Source organism: Nomascus leucogenys, chromosome 8 (genome assembly GCF_006542625.1).
Source record: "Nomascus leucogenys isolate Asia chromosome 8, Asia_NLE_v1, whole genome shotgun sequence".
NCBI lineage: Eukaryota > Metazoa > Chordata > Mammalia > Primates > Hylobatidae > Nomascus > Nomascus leucogenys.
The window spans coordinates 53,348,466-53,366,111 of NC_044388.1; positions in this window are offsets into that span (position 1 = coordinate 53,348,466).

Here is a 17,646-nt window from a genome sequence, read left to right on the forward strand (position 1 = left end):
AAAAAAATTAGCCGGGCGTGGTGGCGGGCGCCTGTAGTCCCAGCTACTCGGAGAGGCTGAGGCAGGAGAATGGCGTGAACCCAGGAGGCGGAGCTTGCAGTGAGCCGAGATTGCGCCACTGCACTCCAGCCTGGGCGACACAGCGAGACTCCGTCTCAAAAAAAAAAAAAAAAAAAAAAAAAGACTACGGCTCCCAGCATGCGGTACGTTACTGATTCAGGGCAAAATCAAGTATGTTACTACATGCTTCTCAAACTAGAGAGGCACAGCCCCAATTCTGCTCTGGCAGGATACAAAAACAGCAGAATGTTGGTGATACATCTTCCTGGAGCATCCTGTGGAAGAAATGGAATTAAGTAGTTTACAAGGTAAATAAGAATTTAAAACTAAGCCGGTCACAGTGGGTCATGCCTGTAATCCCAGCACTTTGGGAGGCTGAGGTGGGAGGATCACTTGAGCTTAGGAGTTCAAGAGCAGCCTGGGCAATATAGTGAGACCCCATCTCCAAAAAAATAAAAATAAAACTAAGACAAGGCTGGAAAGTCATCTGCCATTAAAAACATCGGTAATCTGGCTGAGTGCTGTGGCTCACGCCTGTAGTCCCAGCAATTTGGGAGGCCGAGGCGAGCAGAACGCCTGAGGTCAGGAGTTCAAGACCACCCTGGCCAACATGGTGAAATGCTGTTTCTACTAAAAATACAAAAATTAGCCAGGTGTGGTGGCGCATGCCTGTAATCCCAGCTACTCAAGAGGCTGAGGCAGAAGAATCACTCGAACCTGGGAGGCAGAGGTTGCAGTGAGCCGAGATCTCGCAACTGCACTTAAAGGCTGGGCGACAGAGCGAGACTCCGTCTCAAAAAAAAAAAGTCAAAATGTAATATATGACTGAAATGTCACATTTTCTTTCCAAGGAAACCTAATGAGAACCTGTTTCCCATTATTTTAAACAGCAGAATTATAAGGCATGGCAAGTCAATTAAAAAAAACCCTACTAATTTCCTAGATCACAATATGGCAGCTAGATGTTTTATAAATAACAGCTACGAATAACATGTTAAGATGTAAAAGGCTTAAAGCATTGCTTCTTGGTCACCTCACATTTAATGTGCTTGTCACCAGACAGCTGTTTTGTGTGTGGTAGCAGTGGCCCAAGACTGAAACATCATGGATGTACCTCTCCTTTGTGGACATTCCAAAACTCCACAAAGTGACTGGTGTGATCCTGATGGTCTACCAATTGTATTTGGAAGCACCATGAAGCTTTTCCAGCAAATCATTTAGTTTAAAATGTTGCATATTTTGAAGATGCAAAATAAATTTTATCTATGTAAATATCAGCTGAAAAACGTATTGAGAGATATAAACTGCCCTCTTCTCAAGAGTGACCCCACAGAGTCTTGCAGCTTTAAGTCCTCCTCTCTGGCTGCTGATAACCCCTAGGCGTGGAGCCTCTTCCCTGAGCGGAGTATCCAGATGACTCTAGTACAAGGACTCACCCCTGACTTCTTCCCTTCTCACCCACCATGCAGTCCCACAGTAAGTCTTGTGGCCCTGCCTGCAGCACGCATCCTGATTTCAGCCTTTTCTTGCTCTCTGCGTTTCTACAGCCAGTTTCAGCCACCTTCGTCACTCACTGGTCTGCTGCCCAAGACTGCCTCCAAACCTTCTCCCTGCTGCCTCTCTTGCCCTCCCACAGTCCATTCTCCACTCAGCATCCAGAGTGATCTCTTAAAAACATGGAAAACATGATAAACCCCCACAGCCCCATTTAGACCCTGCCACTGGCTTCTCACTGTGATGGAATAAAAGCTTACACACTGGCCTGAGCCTGCCTCTTCAGCCTCATCTCCTTCCCTTGCTTATTCATACTCTGTCATATTTTCTGGTCTCTAGAGCTGAAAGCAGTCTTAACCGACAAACATATTAGATCATAGAATCTAGAGCACTGGGTATGGAAGGAAAAGTGCAAGATGGAAAGGCCAGAAATGGTTAAAAAAAAAAAAAAGGCACATGAAACTGAAAACATATCTATATGTATACCCAAAATAGTAACATAATTTTGAAAAATCTGAGCTAATAGACTTGCAAAGAAATAGAAATATCTTTGATCATATTCTGAAAACAAAAAAATATAGACTTAGTAAATATAAAAGGACAAAAATTTTACACATCCCATTTCTGGGCCATAATGCAATAAAGTTAGAAAGAACAGAAACAGAATTGGCCGGGCACTGTGGCTCATGCCTATAATCTCAGCACTTTGGGAAGCCAAGGCGGGTGGATCACTAGGTCGAGAGATCGAGACCATCCTGGCCGACATGGTGAAACCCCATCTCTACTAAAAATACAAAAATTAGCTGAATGTGGTGGCATGTGCCTGTAGTCCCAGCTACTTGGGAGGCTGAGGCAGGAGAATCACTTGAACCTGGGAGGTGGAGGTTACAGTGAGCCCAAGATCTTACCACTGCACTCCAGCCTGGCAACAGAGCGAGACTCCATCTCAAAAAAAAGAAAAAGTAACAATTTAAAGGTGCTCAACTCTTTGACAATGTTAAAATATTCTTTTAAATAAATTAATGCCTGGTTCAGGGTGCAAATCCAAAACACAATGACAGCGCCTATAAACTTATGTGCTTGTGAATATATCATAACCATGTACAGGCAGTATTGGTGAAAGGAGAGAGCTGTCTGACTCAGAAGCACAGGGAGTGATCAGGTTATGTTCATTAGGATACTAGCACTGCCCTGGAGTTGTTTAACATCATCTCCTTATGGTTAAGAGCAGCACTGCAGGGAAATGTATCTATTGCAGACAGCTGTACTAAATCAGAGGATGCCCGCCTGCTGAACCTGAACTTGACCTCACAGTTCCTGTCAGCACAGAGTTCCAGGCAGCTGCTAGAAATCAATTGGTGTTGGCCTATAGATTGAAACTGCCCTCAGACGGCAGAGTGGAAACTGGCACCAATAGCTGCAATGGAGAAAATTAATGGCCTGTGGGCCGCACACGGTGGCTTATGCCTGTAATCCCAGCACTTTGGGAGGCCAAAGTGGGTGGATCACTTGAGGTCAGGAGTTCAAGACCAGTCTGGCCAACATGGTGAAACCCTGTCTCTATGAAAAATACAAAAGTGAACCGGGTATGGTGGCACACGCCTGTAATCCCAGCTACTCAGGAGGCTGAGGCAGGAGAATCGCTTGAACCCGGGAGGCGGCAGTTGCAGTGAGCCGAGATGGTGCCACAGCACTCCAGCCTGGGCAACAGAGTGAGGCTCCATCTCAAAATAATAATAATAATAATGGCCCCTGCTATGGTCTGAATGTTTATGTTCCCCCAAAGCTCATGTGTTGAAATGCAATCACCAATGTGATGGTATTAGGAGGTAGGGCATTTGGGAGGTTAGAAATGGCATTCATGCGCTTATAAAGGAAGCCTCAGAGAGCTGCCTTGCCCCTCCTTCTATATGAGGACAGATGGACAAGATGCCATCTAATGAGCAAGAAAGCGGCCCCTCCCCAGACACTGAATCTGCCAGTGCCTTGATCTTGGACTTCCCAGCCTCCACAACTGTGAGAAAGAAATGTCTGTTGTTTATAAGTTACCCATTTTATGATGTTCTCTTATAGCAGCACAAATGGACTAAGACAGCCCCCAAGAAGAATGTATGGACCCGCCTAAGAACTAGACAGCCTCATTTTCTCCTGGTCTGCTCTCTCTGTGACTGGTGTGGAGATCACTGAAGGACACAAACATTAACCATGGCAGCTCCACGGGCCGTATCACTGTATGGAAGTGTACAAATGAAGTCATGCTTTAAAAGCAGAACATGGCCAGGCATGGTGGCTCATGCCTGTAATCCTAACACTTTGGGAGGCTGAGGTGGGAGGATTGCTTGAGCCCAGGAGTTTGAGACCAGCCTGGGCAACTTGGTGAGACCTTGTCTCTATAAAAATAAAAATAAATTAGCTGGGCCTGATGGCACATGCCTGTTGTCTGTCCCAGCTACTCAGGAGACTGAGGTGGCAGGATCACTTGAGTCTGGAACTTTGAGGCTGCAGTGAGCTATGATCACGCTGCTGCACTCCAGCCTGGGTGGCAGAACAAGACCCTGTTTCAAAAAAAAAAAAAAAGCAGAACACAATACAGTTTGTGGTCTGATTAAAGCTTTGTCACACATGCTCATAAAGAAATTTGGAAGAGAATTTGGAAATGGCTGAAATTTTTTCATAAAGATCATTCTTTTGTTTAAAAACATACCTTGGTATATGAATTGGTACGTGGAAATGAATTGGTACATGAAAAACTCAAATCTTAGCTATACAGAAACTTTCAATATCTAGAATGAGGCATTTCCCAAAGGCCTGTGTAACCTGGATTTTACTGCATTTTGAAAACTGTTAAGGGCTAATGTAGTTGATGAAATAATATTAATACACATTCACAGAGAAAGGAGCAATTGCTATAATGTATACAATTATTAACATATAGTATTTTACATATGTAATACCTATAATGAGTCAGGCACTGCTATAAGCATTTTATATTCATTATCTCACATGAATCCTCTGTGAGGTAGATTTCAGTATCTTCAATTTAGAGTATTGTTGATTCATAAACAATACACATAATTGAATACAACACAGAAGGCTCTTAAAAATACAGTGTTGACTGAAAAATGCATTTTGCAAGTATGACGGATACATTTATAGAAAAGTTTAAAAACTTACAAAGTTAAACTATATTGTTTAGACATATGTACATATATAGTAAAACTGTAATGATAGTCAAAGGAATATATATTTTTTTTTTGGGGTAGTGTCTCACTCTGTCACCCAGGCTGGAGTGCAGTGGTGCAGTCTCGGCTCACTGCATCCTCCACCTTCTGCGCTAAAGCGTCTCCACCCCTAGTAGCTGGGACTACAGGTGTGGGCCACCAGCCTGGCCAGGAATAATTTTTAAACTTTAGATGAATGGTTCTCCTGGATGGGGAGGCAAAGGGTTATGTTTGGGAGAGGCCATGTAGAAGGCTTCGTGGGTAGTGGTGAAACTGTATTTATTAGGCAGGTGATAGGTGCAGAGTATTTTATTTTTCTTTATATCATATATGTATACATACATATATAATTTTGTGTGTATGAAATAGTTCATAATTTAAAAAATTTTTTTAAACAGCTGTCTTGAGATACAGTTAGCAGGCCTTACATTTTGCTTATTTAAACTGTACAATTCAGTGGTTTTTAATATATTCACAGATATGTGCAACCAACACCACAGTCAGTTTTATAACTTTTTTTTTTGAGACAGTGTATCATTCTGTCACCCAGGCTACAGTGCAGTGGTGCAGTCTTGGCTTACTGCAGCCTTGAACTCCTGGGCTCAAGCAATGCTGCCTCAGCCTCCTGAGTAGCTGGGACTACAGGTACGCCCCACTCTGCCCAACTAATTTTTTTTTTTTTTTTTGTAGAGATGGGGTTTCGCCATGTTGCCCACGCTGGTCTTGAGCTCCTGAGCTCAAGGGATGCACCTGCCTTGGCCCCGTGAAGTGCTGGGATTACAGGCGTGAGCCACGACGCCTAAACCCCGTATCCTTTAGCTGTCACCCTCCTATCCCTTCCTCCAGCCCTAAGCAACCACTGATCTACTTTCTGTAAATTTGTCTTTTCTGGACATTTCATATAAAAGGAATCGTATACTATGTGGACTTTTGTGACTGGCTTCTTTCACATAGCAAAATATGTTTGAGGTTCATTCAAGTTGCAGCGTTGTGTCAGTACTTTACTCCTTTTATTACCATCATAATTTTTTAAAAAATTTTTTTATCTTGAATACTGGTGCTTGAGGAAAAATAGTTTAATTAGAAGGAATTTTTTTTTTTTTTGAGATGGAATCTTACTCTGTCACCCAGGCTGGAGTGCAATGGCGTGGTCTCAGCTCACTGCAACCTCCGCCTCCTGGGTTCAAGCGATTCTCCCACCTCAGCCTCCCGAGTAGCTGAGACTGCAGGTGCATACCACCACACCCGGCTAATTTTTGTATTTTTAGTAGAGATGGGGTTTCACTATGTTGGCTAGGCTGCTCTCAAACTCTTGACCTCATGATCCGCCCGCCTCGGCCTCCCAAAGTGCTGGGATTATAGGCATGAGCCAGAAGGAAATGAGAAAGAAAAGTTTTTTGGAGATCCTAAAGGACTTTCAATTACTTCTAACATCTCTAGAGGTGGATGACACTGGTTTTTGTTCCAGAATGTGACTTTTTTTTTTTTTTTTTTTTTTTTGAGACAGAGTCTCACTCACTCTGTCGGCCAGGCTGGAGTGCAGTGGCGCGATCTCGGCAACTTTTTTCAAAACTGAGAATGCTATGCCATGGAGTGGATTTTTGGTTCCCAGTGAATGAGACAGGGAGTAGAAGAAGAGTTATTTTACCGAGGGAAGGGAACACACATATTGAAAGAGACACAGCAGGAGGAAGGAGGGAGGGAGGGGAGCTGCTTGGAGCAGAATAAGCAGAGCTGTGGGCAAGGAAAGGCCGGTACTGGCCAGTGCAGGCACTGAGGGGAAGGATGAAAGGGATGTGGGAAAAACATCACGCCATAAATCCCCAAATTCCAGCACCTGGAGTCTTGGGCCCCAGGGGCCTGGATATCACCTCACAGGTGGGAGCTGGGGCTGGCGGGGCTCAGGCTCAAGCAGGGAGTCGGGACACAGCGGGCATGGATGTGCACATGGAAGGCCATAGCACCAGGTGCGGAACTTTAGGGAGAACCAGAGACACAACGTCACCCCGTCCCTGCCTTCCAGGGACTTTCCATCTCATAGGCGCATTTGTCATCTCTTTTCCATCTCTCTACAGTTCCTAGTTCCTGGAAGTGTATTCTTCATAGAATGTGAACACTGCAATTATTGATTAATAAGTGAAGAAATGAAGCATTTTACATTCAGGGGGTTTTTTTTGTTTTTTTATCAAAAAATGCAGTTTTTGATGGGATCTAGAGTTTCTGTTTTTCAAGATGAAAAAGCTCTGGAGATTGGTTGTACAACAATGTGAATACCCTTGACACAGATGAAATTAAGTTATTTATTTTATTTATTTAAGTGTTATTTTAAGATTAACACTTAAAAACAGTTAAGATGGAGGCTGGGTCTGGTGGCTCACACCTGTAATCCCAGCACTTTGCGAGGCTGAAGGGTGGATAGCTAGAGCTCAGGAGTTCAAGACCAGCCTGAGCAACGTGGCAAAACCCCGTCTCTACAAAAAATACAAAAACTAGCTGGGTGTGGTGGCACGCACCTGTGATCCTGGCTACTTGGGAGGCTGAGGTAGGAGGATCGCTGGAGCCTGGGAAGTTAAGCCTCCAGCGATCCTGACACCTCAGCCTCCCAAGTGAGGGAAGTCAAGTGAGTCGTGATTGTGCCTCTGCACTCCAGCCTAGGTGACAGTGAGACCCTGTCTCAAAAAAAAGTGTTAAGATGGTAAATTTTATGTGTAGTTTACCACAATTAAAAATAAAAAATAATGTTCTATCTCAGATAGAAAACTCCACATCTTTGGCTTTAGCCTGGGTGACAGAGCAAGGCCCTGTCTCAAAAATAAAAATAAAAAGAAAGAAAAGAAATAAAAAGTATCATAAGGGACTACTGTGAACAATTATATGCCAGCAAATTTGATAATCTAGAGGAAACTAATAAATTCCTAGAAAAAGACAACTTACCATGGTTGAATCAGAAGAAATCGAAAGCCTGAAAAGAAAATACCAAACAAGATTGAGGTAATAATTTTAAATCTCCCAACAAAGAAAAGCCCTGGACCAGATAGCTTCACAGCTGAATTCTACCAAACCTTCAAAAAGAATTAATGATAATACCTCTTGGCGGGGTGCAGTGGCTCACACCTGTAATCTGAACACTTTGAGAGGCCAAGGTGGGTGAATCACTTGAGGTCAGGAGTTCAAGACCAATCTGGCCAATATGGTGAAACCCCATATTTACTGAAAATAAAAAATTAGCTGGGTGTGGTGGCACACACCTGTAACACCAGCTACTCGAGAGGCTGAGGCAGGAGAATCACTTGATCCCAGGAGGCGGAGGTTGCAGTGAGCCAAGATCATGCCACTGCACTCCAGCCTGGGTGACAGAGCGAGACTCCATCTCAAAAAAAAAAGAAAGAAAGGAAAAGAAAAACAACAACAATAACACACAAAAAAAGACTTCTTAAACTTTTCAAAAAAATAAAGCTAGAGGGAATACTTCCTAAAACATTTTACAAGGCCAGCATCACTTTGATACCTAAGCCAGACAAAGACATCACAAGAAAAGGAAACTATAAGCCAATGTCTCTGATGGGCTCTGATGCAAAAATCCTCAATAAAATATTAGCCGACCAAATTAAACGACACATCAGAAAGATTATATACTATGACCCAGTGTGTTGTATCCCTGGCATTCAAGGCTGGCTTGCACATGCAAATCAATGTGATGAATCACATGAACATACTGAAAGGCAAAAACTACATGATTATCTCAATCAACACAGAAAAAGCATTTGACAAAGTTCAACAACCATTCTCAGTAAAAACTCTCAACAGTTTAAGTAAAGAAGGAAAGTTCAACATAAGCCATTTATAAAAAAACCAACTGCTAACATCACAATCAACGGGGAGAAACTGAAAGCTTTTCATTTAAGATCTGGTACAAGGCAAGGATACTCAGTCTCCTCACTTCTATTCAACAGAGTAGTAGAAATACTATCAAGAGTAATCAAATAAGAAAAAGCAATAAAATATATCCAAATCAAATGAAGTAAAATTATCTATTTGCAAATGACATGATCATATATGTGGAAAACCCCAGACTCCTTTGAAAAAACCTGTTAAAACTAATACATGAATTCAGTAAAGTTGCAGGATACAAAACTAACATACAAAACCTAGAAAGTGACCTAGCTGAAAAATAAATCAAGAAAACAATCCCATTTATGATAGCATAAAAAATACCTAGGGATAAATTTAACCAAGGAGGTGAAAGATCAATACACTGAAAATTATAAAACATTGATGAAAGAAGCTGAAGAAGACACAAATAAATGGAAAGCTATCCCATGCTCATTGACAGAAAGAATCAATATTGTTAAAATGTCCATACAACATTGTGAAGATTTAATGCAATCTCTATCAAAATCCCGATGGCATTCTTCACAGGGATAGATAAAACAATTCTAAAATTCATATGGAACCACAAAAGACCCCCAAATAGCAAGGCAATTTGGTGAAAGAACAGAAAAACAGATCAATGGAACAGAACAGAAAGCTCTGAAATAGGCCTACATGAATAGAGTCAACTGGTCTTTGACAAAGAAGCAAAGGCAATTCAATGGAGAAAGGATAGTTTTTCCAACAAATGGCGCTGTCCCAACCAGACATCCCCATGCCGAACAACAACAACAACAATAAAACCAACAACAACAAAACACAGAAAAGAAAAAATGAATCTAGACAGATATCTTTCAGAAAAATTAACTCAAAATGGATCGCAGACCTAAATGAAAAATGCAAAACTGTAAAACTCCTAAAATGTAACATAGGAAATAATATATATCACCTTATGTTTGGCAATGACTTCTTAGTACAACAACAAAAGCATGATCCATGAAAGAAAGAAATTGATAAGCTTGACTGCATTAAAATTTCTCCTTTGTGAAATACACTGTTAAGAGAATGAACAGACAAGCCACAGAGTGGGAGAAAAATATTTGCAAATGACACATCACCAAAGAAAATATACAGATGATAGATAACCATATTAAAAAGTGCCCAACATCATATGGTATTAGGGAACTGCAAATTAAAACAATGAAATACCACTACACACCTAGTTAGAATGGCTAAAATATAAAACTGGTATGGGGTAGGGGTTACATGGGAATTCTGTGTACTTTCTACTCAATATTTCTGTAAACCTAAAATTGCCCTAAAAAAGTCTATTAATTAAAAACCAAGATGACAATTAAGACTAGAATGGACAAATTGTAGTATGTTCCTATCATTAAATACTATGCAATAATCAAATGAACACACTCAGATGTTAAATGTGATCCCCTTGGTGGTAAGTGCGCACCCCCCCCCCACCAAAAAAAAAGATAACTATATACACCAACAAAAAAAGAGAAGGAAATTAAAATTTTCACTACAAAAAAGTCAGCTAAATACAAAAGACAGGAATGCAGGAAATGTGGGACATAATGCTCTCAGGCATATATTAAAAGTAATGGCAAAAGGCTGGGCACCGTGCTCACGCCTGCAGTCCCAGCACTTTGTTAGGCAGAAGAGGGTGGATCACCTGAGGTCAGAAGTTCGAGACCAGCCTGGCCAACATGGGAAAACCCTGTATCTGCTAAAAATACAAAAACTAGCCGGGCTGCTGGACATAGTGGCTCACGCCTGTAAACCCAGAACTTTGGGAGGCCATGGCAGGCAGATCACGAGATCAAGACCATCCTGACCAACATGGTGAAACCCTGTTTCTACTAAAAGTACAAAAATTAGCTGGGCGTAGTGGCACACGGCTATAGTCCCAGCTACTTGGGAGGCTGAGGCAGGAGAGTCCCTTGAACCCAAGAGGTGGAGGTTGCAGTGAGCCAAGATCGTGCCACTGCACTCCAGTCTGGGTGACAGAGGGAGACTCCATCTCAAAAAAATAAAATAAATAAAATAAAATAAAAATAAAAGTAATGGCGAAAACTGCAATTACTTTTGCACCAACATAATGTAAAACAAATAGCAAAATGACAGAAGTCCCTCCAATCAAATAGGTTGAAAGTGAAAAGATAGAAAAAGATATTCCATGCAAATAGAAAAAAAAAAAAGAAATCATGGAAAGCTATACTATATCAGACAAAATAGACTTTAAGTTTTAAAAATTAAAAAAAGAAGCATATTATCTAACAAAATGTTCAATACAGGAGGAAGAAACAATTATAAACATTTACATACCTCATTATATATCATCAAAATATAGGAAATAAAAATTGACAGGTTGAACAGAGAAGCAGTTCTACAATTGCAGACTTCAATATCCCACCCAATAACAGACAGAATAATCAGGCAGAAATAAGTAAGGAAATAGAAGACATGAACAACACCATAAACCAGCCAGACCTAACAAACATACAAAAAACTCTGCCCAACAACAACAAAATAAACAGTTTTCTCAAGTGTGCATGGAACATTCTTCAGGATAGAGCATATGTCGGACCACAAATTAAGTCTCAGTAGACTTAAAAAGATAGATATCAGGCCAGGGGCAGTGGCTCACGCCTGTAATCCCAGCACTTTGGGAGGCCAAGGCAGGCAGATCATGAGGTCAGGAGTTTGAGACCAGCCTGGCAAACATGGTGAAATCCCGTCTCTACTAAAAATACAAAAATTAGCTGGGTGTGGTGGCATGCACCTGTAATCCCAGCTACTTGGGAGGCTGAGGCAGGAGAATCGCTTGAACCCAGGAGGTGGAGGTTGTGGTGAGTCGAGGTCGGGCCACTGCACTCCAGCCTGGGTGACAGAGTGAAACCCTGTGTTGGGGAAAAAAAAAAAAGATAGATGTTGGCCGGGCGCGGTGGCTCACGCTTGTAATCCCAGCACTTTGGGAGGCCGAGGCGGGCAGATCACGAGGTCAGGAGATCGAGACCACGGTGAAACCCTGTCTCTACTAAAAAATACAAAAAATTAGCCGGGCGTGGTGGCGGGCGCCTGTAGTCCCAGCTACTCGGAGAGGCTGAGTCAGGAGAATGGCGTGAACCCAGGAGGCGGAGCTTGCAGTGAGCCGAGATTGCTCCACTGCACTCCAGCCTGGGCGACAGAGCAAGACTCCGTCTCAAAAAAACAAAAAAAAAAAGATAGATGTCATACATAGTATCTTCCCTGACCACAACAGGATGAAGTTAGAAATCAATAATAGAAGGAAAACCAAAAAAATTGAGCAGTACATTCGTAAACAACCACAAGTCAAAGAAGAAATCAAGGGAAATTAGAAAGTACTAGAGATCAGTGAAAATGAAGACGGCATACTAAAATAAGACACTTCGAAAGCAATCCTAAGCGGGAAATTTATAGCTATATTACATTAAAAAGGAAGAAAGATTTCAAATCAACAACCTAACTTTACAACTTAAGAAATGAGAAAAAGAACTACATCCAAAGTTAGTAGAAGGAGGAAATAGTAAAGATTAGAGCAGAGATAAATAACAGAGAATAGAAAGCACAAGAAAATCAACAAACCCAAAAGTCAGTTCTTCAAAATTAACAAAACTGACAAACCTTTAGTTTGACTAAGAAAAAAGGACAGAAGAAACAAGTTACTAACATCAAAATTAAAATGGGGACATGACTATCAATTCTAGAGAAATAAAAAGGATTATAAGAGCACACTGTGAACAACTGTATGCCAACAAACTGGACAACCTAGATAAAATAGACAAATTCCTAGAGACACAAAATACTGAATTGCAAAGAAATACAAAATCTGAATAGATCCATCATTAAGGGGACTGAATCGGTAATCAAAAACCTCCTGACCAAAAACAAACAGCCCTGAACCTGTTGGCTTCACTGGTGAATTCTACCAAACCTTTAATGGAGAACACTGATCTTCAAATTCCATTAAAAAATTGAAGAGAACACTTCCAAACCCAAGTGATGAGGCCAGGCAGCATCATGCTGAGACAAAAATCCTAACTCAATATCTGAGAATAACAGCAGCGTTTTTTAAAAAGTGGAATACATTCACTTATGGTGTCATCAGATGGATTTTAAAATTCCAAGATATCTATTCATGTTCTCTCAGGTGACCACCCAGATATTTGTATTTTTGCCTCAGTTCGGTAAATGGCATGGTTTTGAGTTTTTATAATACATCTTTTTTCCCCGGCAAAGTCCTCTCCCAACAATGATGCTCAGCAAGGCCATGGCACCTAGCACGCTGTCCTGCACATAAAATGCCCTCAAAACCCATGGAACGGGGTTGATCCGGGAATCAAACAAGCAGCAGAGGTCAGTTTGTGCAAAGATAGTAAGTAGGTACCACAGATAAGACGGAAAGCCTACAATTCAGCAGCAAACATTTTACATTTATTTGAGAAATTATTTGCAACTAGTTCATCAAAAGATACTGGTTTAAAGCAGTGGGTTTTCAGCCTTGACCACACAATATAATCACATGGAGAGCTTTAAACAACGCTGCTGCCTGGGTCCCACTCCAGGGAATCCAATTTAATAGGCCTGTGGTAATTTGGGTTTTGGGGATTTTAAAAGCTCCCCAGGTGATTTTAATGTGCAGCCATGGCTATGGATCACTGGTTCAGGGTGAGGGATACATTAGCTGTGTGTGATTTTCATGTGTGCCCCATGGCAGTTCCTCAGTTTGGGGTCTTGGAAACAGCTTTGCCCTGTTAAAATCAAAGGACTGCTTCAAGACACAGTCAGCTGTTTGGCTAAATTGCAGCAGGTGGAAATGTCTTCTCAGCAGATCTATCTTTACGTTGCTTGCTTTTCAGAGTAAGGTTGTTTCAGGCACAGTTTGATTTAGCTTGCTTTGAAAGTCATAAATAGCCTACAAATACCAAAAATGGATGAAAAGAATTTGCAAACATATGGAGTGCATTATATATGTTTTCAAATTTCCCCTATAATTAGAAATAAAAAATATATTGCTGGAGCCTTGATTCCTAAACTCAGCCCTCAGCTGTTTCCCTAAGTTATTTTAAGTTCTTCCAAGACAGTTCAGCTTTCTCTGGAGGGAATTATACCCAATGGGTATAAGTGAAGAGCCCTAGATGGGCATTTACAGAAGTGTCACTCTCCAGAATCTTGAAGGCCTAGGGGAGATGCATGAGTACTGTGGCCTATACAGGTGTCTGGGCTTTGGAGTCAAGTATAGTTGATACTACTGAGTCACAGCCTAGTCACTTAGTAACTTCAAGGTTTTGAATTTGATCTGGAACAATTAGGTAAACCTCACCTGCAAGAAAAGGCATAATGATACTGATTGAAAAAATAATAGCAATTCTTCATACTTCCCTATCTATGCCCCTTTTTTAGAGAGAGAAGATACAATACTAATATCAGAAACAAATGAAGAGAGGATGTCAGCAAGATGGCTGACTAGAAGCCCCTAGTGCTCTCTTCCCCACAAAAACCACAACAATGTATAAAGAACTATATTTGATGAAAATAACTAAAGGAGAGTGCTGGAGTACATCAAAGGAGTACAAAAGTCCTGTAGAGCACAGAAACCAAGGATGGCCACATAGAGAAGGGAAAGAAACACCTCACCTTTGCTGCCACGTTCTCCAGTCAGGATCTGCTTGAATAAAGGGGCACTTCTCCCACTGGGGAAGGGGTATGCAAGAGGACCCAAGAAGCCCTTAATAATCATGTTGGACTCCTACAGTCTTCATCAATGGGGATTCCTGTATCCTCAGAGGTATTAAGCCTAGTTGACGGAGCTGCCTGGAGTCCACACAGCTGTACTCCTCCCACTGAAAGAGCCCCATTGTGCCCTGCCCCCTGTGGCTCATTCTATTACTGCACTGTGCCATCCTGGAACTGGAACCCCTGCTGGAGTCTGGCCTGCTCTAGGAACTGAGTGGCCCCACAGCACCCTTTCATTCCTGAGGCTTTACTGCCAGTACACCACCCACATCTGGTGACCCACCATCACTGAGCCGAGCTGCTGCTACACCCTACTTTGTGGGGCCAGCTGACACGGAGCCACTCCGTCTACCCCTACCAGTCACTACTGCACCTTGTCCCTCAGGGCCTGAGCTGACTTAGTGCCCTGTCTCCCAGAAAAATGGTGCCTTGGCTACACAGAGCATTCACAACCCCTGGGGCTGTTGCTGTAGTGGTGCCCCGCCTCCCATGGAAATGGTGCCTTGGCCATCCAAAGCAGTAATGGCCCCAGAGCCTGAACTGAAGAGGCACCCTACTTTGCGGGGAATCAACGCCTTACCTGAGCTGAGCATCCAGGCCTCCCAGGGCTGAGCTGATGTGGCACCTCATGTCCTAGGGAAACAAAGCATTGGCTGAGGTCAGATCCCAGTATTCCAAGCCAAATAACTGTAATATCCTGTTTCCTTAAAACCAAGTTAGCCCTCAAGAGTCTGAGCCACCAAAACACACTGTCTGGGGACCAGAGTCATCACTGTACTTACTGCCCCCTGAAGCTACAGTCACAGCTGTGCTTCACCATTTCTGGGTCCTTCCTGCCACTACATCTGCCCTCAGAGAGCTTGGGATACTGCCGTGTCCTACCATGCCCAGGTGTAGAGTCACTACTTCATGGTGCTTCATCCTCCAGGGCCTAAGTTGCCACTGTGCCCTACTGGCTCTGGGTCCCAAGCTGCAGCTATGCCCTGTACCTCAGGCCCAAAACCCCTTCCTTAGGGCCAGCCCAGTGCTATGCTCTCTCTCCCAGGGTCAGAGTCACAGCTACAACCCATCCCACTGGACACGAGTTGTTGGGGTGTCCCTCAGAGTCACAAACTTTGGCTTTGTGGGCAATCTGCATCTACCTATGCCCCTGAAAGCGAACCTGTGCCCCAAGTCCCAAGGACCACAGAAGGCTTTCAAGACTCTAAGAAAAAGAAAATAATAGACGGAATCAATAAAACCGAAAGCTGATTCTTTAAAAAGACCAATAAAATTGATAAACCACTAGCCAGACTAAATAAGAAATTTTTTCTTGCTGATTTGTTAAATAGGGCATCCTTTCCCCATTTTATGTTTTTGTTTGCTTTGTTGAAGATCAGTTAGCTGTTATGTATTTGGCTTTATTTCTGGGTCCTCTATTCTGTTCCATTGGTCTATGTGCCTATTTTTATACCAGTACCATGCTGTTTTGGTGACAATGGCCTTATAGTTTGAAGTTGGGTAATGTGACACCTCCAGATTCATTCTTTTTGCCTAGTCTTGCTTTAGCTATATGGGCTCTTTTTTGGTTCCATATGAATTTTAGGATTGTTTTTTCAAGTTCTGTGAAGAATGATGTGGTATTTTGATGGGAATTGCATTGAATTTGTAGATTCTTTCAGCAGTATGATCATTTTGACAATATTGATTCTACCCATCCATGAGCATGGGATGTATTTCCATTTAATTGTGTCGTGTATTATTTCTTTCAGCAGTGTTTTGTAGTTTTACTTGCAGGGGATTTCCTTGGTTAGGTTTTTTTTTTTTTTTTTTTTTTTGCAGCTGTTGTAAAAGGGATTGAGTTATTGGTTTGATTCTCAGCTTAATTGCTGTTGGTGTATGGCAGAGCTATTGATTTGTGTACATTAATTTTGTATCCTGAAACTTTACTGAATTTCTTTACCAGTTCTAGGAGTTTTCTGGAGGAGTTTTTAGGGTTTTCTATGTATACAATCATATTATCGGCAAACAGCAACAACCTGAATTCCTCTTTGGATGCTCCTTATTTCTTTCTCTTGTCTGATTGCTCTGGCTAGGACTTCCAGTACCATGCTGAAATGGTGAAAAGTGGGCATCCTTGTGGTGGTGAAAGTGGGCATCCTTGTCTTGTTTCAGTTCTTAGGGGGAATGCTTTCAACTTTTCCCCATTCAGAATAATGTTGGCTGTGGGTTTGTTATATTTGGCTTTTTATTACCTTAAGGTATATCCTTTCTATGCCAATTTTGCTGGGGGTTTTATTCATAAAGGGATGCTGGATTTTTTCAAATGCTTTTTCTGCATTTATTGAGATGATCATGTAATTTTTTGTTTTTAATTCTGTTTATGTGATGTATTACATTTATTGACTTTTGTATGTCAAACCATCCCTGCATCCCTGGTATGAAACCCACTTAGTTATGGTGGATTATCTTTTTGATATGCTGTTGGATTCAGTTTGCTAGTATTTTTTTGAGGATTTTTGCATCTATGTTCACCAAGGATATTGGTCTCTCATTTTCTTGTTTTGTTATGTCCTTCTCTGGTTTGGGCATTAGGATGACACTGGCTTCATGGAATGATTTAGGGAGGATTCCCTCTTTCTCTGTGTTTTGGAATGGTGTCAACAGGATTGGTACCAATTCTTCTTTGAATTGAATGTCTGATAGAATTCAGCTGTGATTCTGTTTGGCCCTGAACTGTTTTTGTTGGCAATTTTTTTATTACCATTTCAATCTCACTGCTTGTTTTTGGTCTGTTCAGAGTTTCTGTATTTTCCTGGTTGAATCTAGGAGGGTTGCATATTTCCAGGAATTTATCCATCTCCTCTAGGTTTTCTAGTTTATGTGTGTAAATGTGTTCATAATAGCTAATCTTTGGTATTTCTGTGATTTCAGTTGTGATATCTCCTGTTTTGTTTCTCATTGAGCTTATTTAGATCTTCCCTCTTCTTTTCTTGGTTAACCTTGCTAATCGTCTATCAATTTTATTTGTCTTTTCAAAGAACCAGCTTTTTGTTTCATTTGTCATCTTTGTATTTTTTTGTTTCAATTTCATTTAGATCTACTCTGATTTTCATTATTTCTTTTCTTCTGCTGGGTTTGGGATTGAATGGTTCTTGTTTTTCCAGTTCCATGAAGTGCGACCTTAGATTGTCTGTTAGTGCTGTTTCAGACTTTTCGATGTAGGCATTGAAGGCTGTGAACTTTCCTT